Source organism: Pan paniscus, chromosome X (assembly GCF_029289425.2).
Source record: "Pan paniscus chromosome X, NHGRI_mPanPan1-v2.0_pri, whole genome shotgun sequence".
Lineage (NCBI taxonomy): Eukaryota > Metazoa > Chordata > Mammalia > Primates > Hominidae > Pan > Pan paniscus.
The window spans coordinates 51,953,380-51,965,124 of NC_073272.2; the positions used below are offsets into that span (position 1 = coordinate 51,953,380).

General features: G+C 38.2%; 1 protein-coding gene across 3 annotated transcripts in view; it reads right to left on the bottom strand.

The window, feature by feature from the left end:
* Nucleotides 1–11,745, bottom strand: part of SHROOM4 (shroom family member 4) — a 248,616-nt gene that overhangs the window by 13,293 nt on the left and 223,578 nt on the right. Inside the window, exon 10 of one of the 3 annotated variants that reach the window (XR_612672.5) lies at nt 2,702–11,743. The exons of the other annotated variants lie outside the window; for them this stretch is intronic. The gene's annotated coding sequence lies outside the window, so the exon portion shown is untranslated. Of the gene's footprint in view, nt 1–2,701; nt 11,744–11,745 lie in introns of those variants that run through there. 3 annotated transcript variants of the gene reach the window in all.

The following is an 11,745-nucleotide window of genomic DNA, read 5'->3' on the forward strand; positions in this document are numbered from 1 at the left end:
TCAAGGACCACACTTTGAGAACGACTGCTTTAGACAAATCTTTTTCAGGATAGGTAGACCTCCATTTGGTCATCCAAGATTGGTAGAATTAGAGTTTGAACACAAACATGTTTGAATTAATTTTTTGCTACCTTATTATTAGGAAATGCATGTGGTACTGCTTGGGCAACAGCCTCACTTGTTTTCTTTATCCTGGACAAGGTAACCACTAAATAAAGAAAGAAGTAGCATCCATTCTCCCTGCATAGATTGAATGTACCATGGTATATGTAACAATTCCAGTGCCAGGCACAGTGCCTCATGCCTGTAATCCTAACACATTGGGAAGCCGAGGCAGGAGGATCGCTTGAGCTCAGGAGTTTGAAGCTGCAGTGAGCTATGATTATGCCACTGTACTCCAGTCTGGGCCACAGAGTAAGACCCCACCTCAAACAAACAAACAAACAAACAAAAAAACACCCAATTCTTTTACTGTTGGACATTTAGGTTATTTCCAAATTTTCACAATTATTAAACAAATTTAAAGTTAACTCTCTTGTTCCAAACCCTTCTCTTGTCATTTCCTGAATACCATTGATAGAATAACTTTGATGCAATTTAATGATGCTAAAGTCTCCTGAGTGAGGATGGGTAGGATCAAAGGGAATATGGGAGCCAAAAAATCCTATTCCACCAAAAGTACTACTATGAGCAAAACTGGACACAGGCTCCTGCTCTCTTGGAGATTACAGTCTAGCACAGGATTCAAATATTAATCAGCTATTCATACAAGTAAATATAGAGTTGTGGATGTAAAAATGCTGTGAAGGAAAGATCAACAGTGTGGTAGGCAGTGTGATAGTACTTGGGAATTTTGTTCCCAGATTGTAATAATAAACTTTTAAAAATTGGCTACTAACATTTTAATAATAAATTTGTTATGATTAATATTTTGACATATTTTCAAATTTATGCCTGTATACTGGAATTTCAATATATAATGAGGATTTTTGGATTTGGGCTTAGTTTTTGCTTAATCTTGATTTTGATACCTAGCTGTGGGGGTTTGTCCTGCAGACCTTGACTTAATGATGGATGAATAACATATACTGACACAGATATTTTGCCTGTCAGTCCGGCTGAGGGTCTGGGCCACTTATAGACACCAAGGAAGGTGGTGTAAAGAGTTGCAGCTGCAGCCCTGACTTGCTGGCCCTACTGGCATTTATTTAGCACACATTAAATGACAAAGGCTTTGGGTCAACACCATTAGAGGGTAATTAACCTGGTAGCCTTCTCCCTGAGAGAGCCATCCTGCCCTTGAATGATCAAAGGTTAGTTTTAGGACCACATGAATAAACAAGTTATTTAGACAAACTCCTCTACATTCCTATGTATCTATGCCCTAAGCTTTTAAGAGAATTCAGCTGCCTTCAGCCAAACACTACTGAAACCATGCAAACCCCCAGGACTTCCAAGAGGGTTTGTGTTTATTTCCTATAATTTCACAATTTCTCCCACCATCCTGACTGAACCCCTACACCTAGTCAAGCATCATTTGGCTAAACTGCAGATTAAGTGAACCTCTACCACATATCTTATACCACTTTGCCTCTCTGTGGGGGAAAATTTTTCGGGTGGTCTTTATGATCCCCACCTCCTGGTGTTCACACCCCTGTATAATCCCCTCCCCTGGAGTGTAAGTGGGAAGTGTGGCTTGATTCTAAACAATAGAATATGGCAAAGGTGTTGGGATGTCACTCCTGTGATTACAATATATGACTCCATCTTGCTAGCTGATTTTAGAGTCTTTCTCTCTCCATTGCTTGTTTGGAAAAAGCAGCCAGCCATAAGTCTTAAAGCCACAAGGAAAGGAACTGCTCAGAACTAGAGTGAGCTTGGAAGTGGATCCTTCCCCTGTCAAGCCTCTAAATGAGAGCCCAGCCCTGACCAAGACCTTGATTGCAGTCTTACAGAGGACCCAGCTAAGCTGTGCCTTGACATGAAAAACTATGAGATAGTAAATGTGAGTCGTTTTAAGCCATTCAGTTGTGGCATCATAGTAAAGGAATATACCTCCTCAGCACTTCAACCCCTTTGACTTGTATTCAGCATTCTTGGTCTCTCATATGACACTCCCTCTACCCGGATTGTTCCCTCTCCTTCTTCACTTCACTTTTGCCTAGCTAACTCTTTCAGGTTTTAACTGAATTGTTACTTCCTTTGGAAAGATTCTCTTAACCTCCATTTTGGAGATTTCTCTTCCTTGAAAAACTTGGATTGACACTGGTTTTAAGTCATCCTCATAAGATGTGAAAAATTCCCAAATAAGATTTTTTCCTAAAGGAATCATGAAATGATTAACTAAAATTTAATATGTACATAAAGGTTATTTTGGTTACTATTGTGAATGCTAACACCTCAACCAAGTCTATAGTTTAAAATTATAATATACTTGAACCTCTATTATTTAAAGTTTTCAAAGACTGTCTCAAAATTGATATAATATTCTCCCTAAGGTTATTTAGTGAGTGTATGCTCTCATAATTTATATTAACTACCAATCTACTTCCATATTTAACTATTTGGAAGTTAAGTTTTATGGAGATAAATTTAACAGTTCTTACAATCAGCATTATTGTATTTTATTCTTTCAAAGATACACATTTATTTTTCAACGGATTGACAGAATTAAAATATATAGAACATAAGAGATTTTCTCCCTAGTTTTATCTAGAATGCTTAACTATGTTTTAAAGTGAATATTAAAATATTAATAACTCCAAATGACTTCCATTATTCATATTACTGTCATTATTATGCAGTAGCCTAGGTGATCACCTGATCATTGATCATGCACAAGTTTAAGAATGTCAGAAATAATGGTTTTGGTAGATTGTATTATTTGTTAAAAATTATTCATTTCGTCCCCACCCTATAGGTAGAGTATACCTTAGTGTCCAATTGTCCTTAGGACTGGCTAGTCAGTGACTTACTTTAGTCAATAGAATGTAAGTAGATGTGATGTGCAGACTCTAGGATGGCCTCCATGTTCCTCACCTCCTAGTATTCATGCCCTGGTACAATCCTCTCCCCTTGAGTGTGATGGACCTGTGACATGCTTCTAAATGATAGAATATGGCAAAGGTGATAAAATGTCTAATTTGTGATTATATTACATTCTATATGATCTAGTCTTACTATCAGATTCACTTTAGAGACTCTCCTTACTAGCTTGATGAAGTAAGCAGCCATGTTGCCACATTATAAGGAACTGTGGCAAGGTTTCTAGGAACTCTGAGCAGCATCTAGGAACTGCAGGCAGCCACTAGGAGGTGAGGGTGGCCTTTAGGATCTGAAAGTAGTCTTCAGCTGATAGTCAGAAAGCAGTGCCCTCAGCTCTACAGCCACAAGAAAATGTATCTGCCAACAATATGAGTGAGCTTGGAAGCAGATTCTTCCACAGTCAAGCCTCAGATGAGATTGCAGCCTGGCTGACACCTTGACTGCAGCTTTGTGAAACTGTTAAGTAGAGGACACAGTTAAGTTATGCTCAGACATCTGACCCACAGAAACTGTGAAGTAATAAATATGTGTTGTTTTAAGCTACTGAGTTTGTGGTAATGTTATAATAGAAAACTAATACAATGGGCATGATATACCCTACATCAGAGCAGCCACTTAAATATCCTTTCATGGTTTGGCTCTGTCTCTCTTGAGCTTTTGACTTCCAAAAGGAGAAACATGTGCCCAAGAGAGTTGCAGATCTTTCATCTTCAGTCCCTGAATCAGAAGATTCATGATGGTACCTGAACCCAGCCAAGGCCAGCAAAGTTGTAGCTAGCCATTAGCCTTCACGTGAGATGAAAAGAAAATATTTGTTGTTGCAAACCACTGAAAACTGAGGGTCATTGGCTGCTGCAGCAAAAGCTAAGTAATTCAATGCTGAAGAAGATATTTGGCTATTCAGTCTTTAAATATCAAAGCCAAAGCTATAAATGAATCTGAAAAGCAGGTTTGCCCAGATAATGAGGTTGAAGCTGATGTTGGTACATCATTAGGCATAGATGGGCATGCAGAGCCTCACAGGCAATGGAAAGGGCTTTGAAACCTATTAAAATGACCTAGACAGGAGAAGGGGTGATACAATCATATTTGGGTTTTGGCAAGATCACCCTGGCTACAGCATGAACAACAGTCTACAGAAAGCAAGAAATGGCATAAGAAGAATAGTTAGGCTAATGGTGTAGTTCAGAGGATAATAGTTGTGGAAAAATAAGTGAATAGATTTGAGACATATTTAGGAGACAGAATTGATAGGACTTGGTGATCAATTCTATATGGAAGGGGTGAGAAAGAGGAGGATGTCTGGGATTACTCTAGGACTTCTAGCTTTCCTAGTTGGTTGGAGAGGAGTATTAATCACTGAGATATAAAGAACACTAGAGGGAATCAGGTTCGGGAGGGGAAAATCAAATGTTTAATTTTGGATACATTAATATTTGGGTTTTGGGGTGTCATTGAGCCAACCAGATAAAAAGTTTTGGAGCTATGAAAAAATATGAACTGGAGATATAAATTTGGGAGCCAGCTTTATATGGGAGATTAACTAATCATGGGTATGTATGATTAAGAAAGAGAGTTGGGCAAGAGCATACAGCAAGAAGAGAAGAGGGGCCTAGGACCAAGTTTTAAGAAAGTCCAACATTTAATGATTGTATTGAGGAGGATAAGCCAGTGTAAGATATCACCACAAATATGAAGCCCACAGCAAAGCCTTCGTGAATTGTTACTACCATGTATTTCTGAGGTGTTTACTATGAGCTTGGGGCACTGTGCTAAGTGTTAGTGGTATAAATTAGTTTCTGCCCTCAAGAAGCCCACAGCCTAAAGGGAGAGACAGAAAGTGTAAACAATGATCATATCCGAATACCACACACTGTTATTAGTATATCAACAGGATGTTTCTGAAGGATGTGAAATCTGAGTTGACACCAAAGGACATGCTGGAATTGGCTAAATAGGGAACTCAGGGAGTGGGGTGGTGGATTTTCAGGTAGAGGGACCAGCCTTTTTGAGTGTATAGAGGGATGAGACTGCATGACACATTTGCAGAACCAGCTAGAGCTAAGGATGAGTGTGAGAAGGTGTTAGGGGTCATAGCTGGAGAAGCACACAGGAGACAGAACATGAAGGGCCTTATATGCAAGAATCAGGACTTCATCCTCTGGGCAGCCAGGTCAATTAGAGGGAGCTGGGCCAGTGTGCAATTTGGAGGCGAAATTTGGAGCATGGTGTTATGCAGCTAGGCAGGGTGTTTGTTCTTCAGTTTAATAGCCACCAAAATATCCTCTTCACAAAACTGATAAAAGAACACGAGGTCACAGAGTGAGAAGGGCAGAACTGCGTCCAGGTCTAAGGGTTTTGAGTGCCATTCCAGCGAGCTCCCAAAGATACATGGTTTTTCTCACTCAGAGATTGCTTCAATAACAGACTTGGTTTGGGTTATCTTTTGTCAAAACTGGATTTTTTTTTAATAAAAGGTTTTAGTAACGGTCTGAGTTTTATGACAGGCTTATTTGATAGAACAAAATATCTACCAGCCTGTGAGAAAGTGTCCAAAATTATGTTCTAAATGCATAGTATTATCTAATTTATCCACAATCTCATTACTCTTTTCTATCTGCCTCTCCTCACTCTTACCACTGCCCACTTTTCTAAAAGAAAACTAAAGGTTCCATATTTGTAAAAGGTGCTTAAATATATAGTCATTTATGAGACTTCTAAACAGTAGCTGTTTAAGTTTAGCCCAAATAAGAGTTTTCTCTCAATTATAAGTTATCATTTATTGTATCTGCTGAGTTTGGTCTGCTTTTTCATCTTTATCAAATTTAAAACTGAGGAGAAATCAGGGAACAAGTTGTTATTTTTTCAGCACTTTGACTTATTCACATTTAATCTAATGCATTTTCAAGCTGGAAAGATTTTTTACTCATGGCCTTTTCCCAGATTTTTTCCTTTGCAAAAAATAGAATCAACTCAACACCCAGGGAGGTGAGTTCCATTAATTATCCTTTTCAGATAGAAAATAAGTAGCTGGGAGGAAAATGGGAATTCAAAGCCATGTTATTTTACTCTGTTAATGGCAGTAAGCAACTCCAGAATGAAGGGTCATATTGAAGAAACTTAAGCAGTTTACAAACAGAATGTGGTCTGTTAATGTTTACACTGCTCAGGAGGAGAGGAGCTTTTGCCAGAACCCCTTAGTCTTTGGCCATGTTTGAATGTTGCCCAGAATGGACAAGATTTCCATGTGACATGAATTGATTTTCTCTATCAAGAGTGGAATTCAACCTTTCTGTCTAAACTACTTTCAAATCCTACCTCTTCAGTGATAGTTTGTCATCCTTTTGCTAGACAATTTTTAAAAAATCTCATCACAAATCCTATGGAGAAAATATCTTTGGTGAAAATCTTTTATTGTATATATTTAAGGTGTACAAATGATGTTTTGACATCCATATACATAGTGAAATGATTGCTACAGTCATGCAAATTAAATATGCATTTCCTCACATAATTACCCTCTTTTGCAGTAAGAGCACCTGAAATCTACTCTTAGAAAATTTCCAGTATTCAATACAGCATTATTAACTATAGAACTTATGCTGTACATGAGATCTCTAGATTTATACATCTTATGTAACTGCAACTTTGTAGCTTTGACCAACATCCTCATTTCTTCCACCTCCATCCCCCTGTGTGTTTGACTTTTTTAGCTTCCACATATGAGATTACGCAGTATTTTTCTTTCTGTGTCTGGTTTATTTCACTTAGCATAATACCCTCCGGGTTCATCCATTTTGTCATAAATAGCAGGCTTTTATCAAAAAGGCAAGGGATAACGAATGTTGATGAGGGTATGGAGGAAAGGAAACCCTGGTACATTGTTGGTGGGAATGTAAATTAGTACCCCATTTTGGAAAATAGTGTATATTCCTCAAAATATTAAGAATACGATGACCATATGATGCAGAGATTCTTCTTCTGGGTAAATACCCAAAGGAAATGAAATCAGTATCTCGAAGAGATATCTGCACTCTCATGTTCACTGAAACATTATTCTCTGGTGAAAATTAATGCAAAAAATATTTTAGTTACTGCAGTAGCAAAGAGATTCATGAGTTTAGCCTATTGCACATAGCTGAAGAAATCAAGGAAGAATGTTTCACATTGCCATACCAGGGTAAAAAGTGATTGTGTGTATATTTCTGTATATAAAGTATTATGTAATTGTATATTTATACTTATCTATCTCTTTCATTAGGATAAAAGCCCCACGAGAGTGGGGACTTTGTCTATCTTGTCCACTTCTGAATCCCTGAAGCACAAAACAAATTATTGGCACATTAGTTGAATGAATGAATGGCATTGCACACTTACAATCTATTTTGTTTAACTTACAAACAGCAAAAATGCTACCACAATTCTGAATTTTGATTAAATAGTGTTTCAAAATCACAGATCTGTTTTAAAGATTAAATGAGGATTTCTGCTTTAAAAATGTATGTTTAGATAGAAAAATAGTGTAAGCAAAGATAAGTGAAAGTGCTTAACCCAGGGTGGGAAACTCAGTGACATTTAAGTTGACTTTAAGTCTAAAGATAGGTTTGAGGAGGAGTGGATGTTTTCCCCAAACCAGCCTCAAATTGGACCTTAAGTGGTCCACATGCAAAACAGTTCCTTCTCTATTGCTCTGAAGGGGGTGTTTTCTTGGGAGTATAGACAGTCATCTTGCAGGCAGCTAACAGACTACATTGTTCTCATCAGATGGTAGTATTGAGCTTGCCAGAAAATTTTACTTACAGTGGGGAACTCCTAAGGCTGAAACATTTTATCTGCAGGTCCAAAAAATCTTGACCTGGTGCACACAGCAGGGTAGGTAAGGAAAGGAACCATCATCTATGGAGAACCTACCATATGAACAGCTCTACCAGAGACCTCATTTGATTCCTACTTTAGCTTTATAATAAAAGTTAACATTCATTGGGTACTTATTGTCCTAAGTACTTTGCATGGATTAACTCAATAATTCCTCACAACACAAGGATGTATTTTTGTTTCCACCATTTGACAGAAAAGGACATCCAGGTACAGGGAAGTTAAACATGCTCAAGGTTACACAATGTGTAAGTGGTGGAGCCAGTATGAAAACCTACGTGGTGTGGGTTCCAGTGTCCAGGCTTGGAACTGCCTCCATAAGAGAAGGATTACTATCCTCATTATTTGCTAAGGCTCAATAAATAAAGTGACTTCCAAGGTCACATTAACAGAGCTGTCTGACTCCAAAGCTGAAGATGCTTTACTTTTCCTTATATTGTTCTACTTCAATCTCACCTCAATAAAAATAAATCTAGCAGCTAACATTTATCAAATACTTACTACATGGCAGACATTATTTTAAGTGCTTCATGTGAATTATCTTTTAATCATCATAGTAACACTTCGAGGTGGGGCTTTTATTAGCCCCCTTCTGTAGATGAAGGTATTAAGGTTGAGAGGAGTCAAGTAACTTATTAAGGTGACATAGTAAATTGGTAGAATCGGGATTTAAAACTTGGTTTATTTGCCCAATGAGCCGAAGCTCTTATCCATTCTACCACAATATTTGCCTAGAAATATTGCCCCTCCTTCCCAATAGTAGTCCCTCCCATCTCTCTTATTTTTGCTGAAGTCTTAGTACAAGGCTGAGACTACTGTTTGTCCTTATGTTGCTGGGTCTTCCAGGTCTTCAAGGGGAAGGTTGTAATAGTAAAGTCACTCCCAAATTCAAATATTGTAAATATTGTACCCTTTGGAGTCAGGAATGAAGTACATGCTCACCATCAACTCAGATTTTTGTCAAGAGGAATGAGACTGATGGAAATAATCAATAGCTTTTTTTAAAAAACACACTTATTGAGAAATAATTCATATACCATTTAGCACACCCATTTAAAATGTATACTTCAATGGTTTCCAGTACATTCACAGAGTTGGACAACCATGATGACAATCTAATTTTATAATATTTTCATCATCCACAAAAGAAACCCCATGCCTATTGCCCCTGAGCCCCCAGCCTTGACAACCACTAATCTGCTTTCTACCTTTATAGATTTACCTGTTTGGGACATTTCATATAAATTAAATCATACAATATGTGGTCTTTTGTGATTGGCTCCTTTCACTTAGCATATTTTCAAGGTTCATCAATGTTACATGTATCAGTATTTTATCCATTTTTATGGCTAAATAATACCCTACTGTATGCATATATCAAAGTTTGTTTATCCATTCCTCAGTGGATGGACATTTGGGTCATTTCCACTTTTTGGCTATTATGAGTAATGCCACTTTAAACATTCATGTTCACGCTTTTGTTTGAACACCTGTTTCCAATTCTCTTGGGTATATACCTAGGAATGGAATTGCTAAGTCATGTGGAAATTCTATGTTTAACATTTGGAGAAACTGCCAAGCTGTTTTTCAATGAGGTTGCATCAATTTACATCCCCATCAGCAATGTATGAGTGTTCCAATTTCTTCATTTCCTCACCAACACTTGTTATTGTTTGGCTTTTTGATATAGCTATTCTAGTGGGTATGAAGTGGTATCTCATTGTGGTCTTGATTTGCATTTCCCTAATGAATAGTAGTGCTTGAGCATTTTTCCCTGTGCTTGCTAGCCAGTTGCATATTGCTATAAGCTGAATGTTTGTGTCCTCTCCAAACTCATATGCTGAAGCCCTAATCCCCAATGTGATGGCATATGGAGGTGGGGCCTTTGAGAGGTAAATTGGTTTAGATGAAGTCACAAGAGTAGGCATTCATAATGAAATTATAATGCCCTTATAAGAAGGGGAAGAGACCAGATCCCTTTCTTTTTTTTGAGACAGAATCTCGCTCAGTCACCCAGGCTGGAGTGCAGTGGCTCAATCTCCGCTCACTGCAAGCTCCGCCTCCTGGGTTCACGCCATTCTCCTGCCTCAGCCTCCCGACTAGGTGGGACTACAGGCACCTGCCACCATGCCCTGCTAATTTTTTTGTATTTTTTTAGTAGAGATGGGGTTTCACCATGTTAGCCAGGATGGTTGCGATCTCCTGACCTCCTGATCCGCCCGCCTCGGCCTCCCAAAGTGCTGGGATTACAGGCGTGAGCCACCACGCCTGGCCGAGACCAGATCCCTTTCTGTCTTTGCTGAGGACACAGCCACAAGGTAGCCATCTGCAAACCATAAAGTGGGCCCTCACAAGGCATTGAATCTGCTGGCATCTTGATCTCAGATTTCCCAGTCTCCAGGACTGTGAGAAATAAATGTTATTTAAGCCAATCAGTCTATGGTAGTATGTTATAGCAACCCAAGCATACTAAAACACATATTTTCTTTGAAGAAATGTCTATTACAATCTGTTAACCCATTTTTAATTGGTTATTTTTATCATTGAGTTGTAAGAGTCCTTTTCATATTTTGAAGTATCTGATATGCAAATATTTTCTCCCATTATGTTGCTTGTCTTTTCACTTTTTTATATGGTATATTTTTAGCACAAAAGTTTTTAATTTTGATTTACTCCAATTTATTTCTATTTCTTGTATCACTTGTGCAAATCGTCTTAACATTAGGAAGACTTACTACAATGTTTTCTTCTAAGAATTTTATAATTTTGTCTCTCACATTCTATAATCCATTTTGAGTTGATTCTTGCATGTGATTTAAGGAAAACTTCATTTTTTCCCATGTAGATACCCAGTTGTCTCAGCATCATTTGTTAAAAAACTATTCTCTCCTCAATTTCTCTTGGGACCCTTGTTGAAATTAACTAGCCATATACATGAGGATTTATTTCTGGACTCTCAATTTAATTCCATTTATTTATACACCTACCCTTGTGTCTGTACCACACTGTCTTGATTACTGTAGTTTTGCAGTAAGTTTTGAAGTTGGGATGTATGAGCCCTCCAACTGTTCTTTTTAAAGATTGTTTTGACTGTTCTGGGTCCCTTGTAATTCCATATGAATTTTAGAAGCAGCTTGTCAACTTACGCAAGGAAGCCACTGGAATTCTGATAAGCATTGGATTGAATCTGTAGATCAATTTGGGGCACATTTCATCTTAACAATACTAAGTCTTCCAATCCATGAACATGGAGTGTCTTTCCATTTATTTTGATCTTCTCTAATCTCTTTCAACAATGTTTTATAGTTTTCAGTGTAAAAGTTTCGCACTTCTTTTGTTAAATTATTCCTAAGTACTTTTTTTCTTTTTGATGCTATTGTAAATGGAACTGTTTTCTTTCTTTCTTTCTTTTTGAGACAGAGTCTCACTCTGTTGCCCAGGCTGGAGTGCAGTGGTGCGGTCTCAGCTCACTGCAATCTCTGCCTTCCAGGTTCAAGCAATTCTCCTGCCTCAGCCTCCCGAGTAGCTGGGACTACTGGTGCATGCCACCACACCTGGCTAATTTTTTTGTATTTTTAGTAGAGATAGGGTTTCACCGTGTTAGCCAGGATGGTCTTGATCTCCTGACCTCGTGATCCACCTGCCTCGGCCTCCCAAAGTGCTGGGATTTCAGGCATGAGCCACCACGCCCGGCCGGAACTGTTTTCTTAATAACATTTTCGGATTGTTCATTTGATCGTGTGTTTTAACGTTGTATCCTGCAACTTTCCTAAATTCATCCAGGCAGGTAGTTGTGAGCAACACGAGAAGAGCAAGAATATGCCT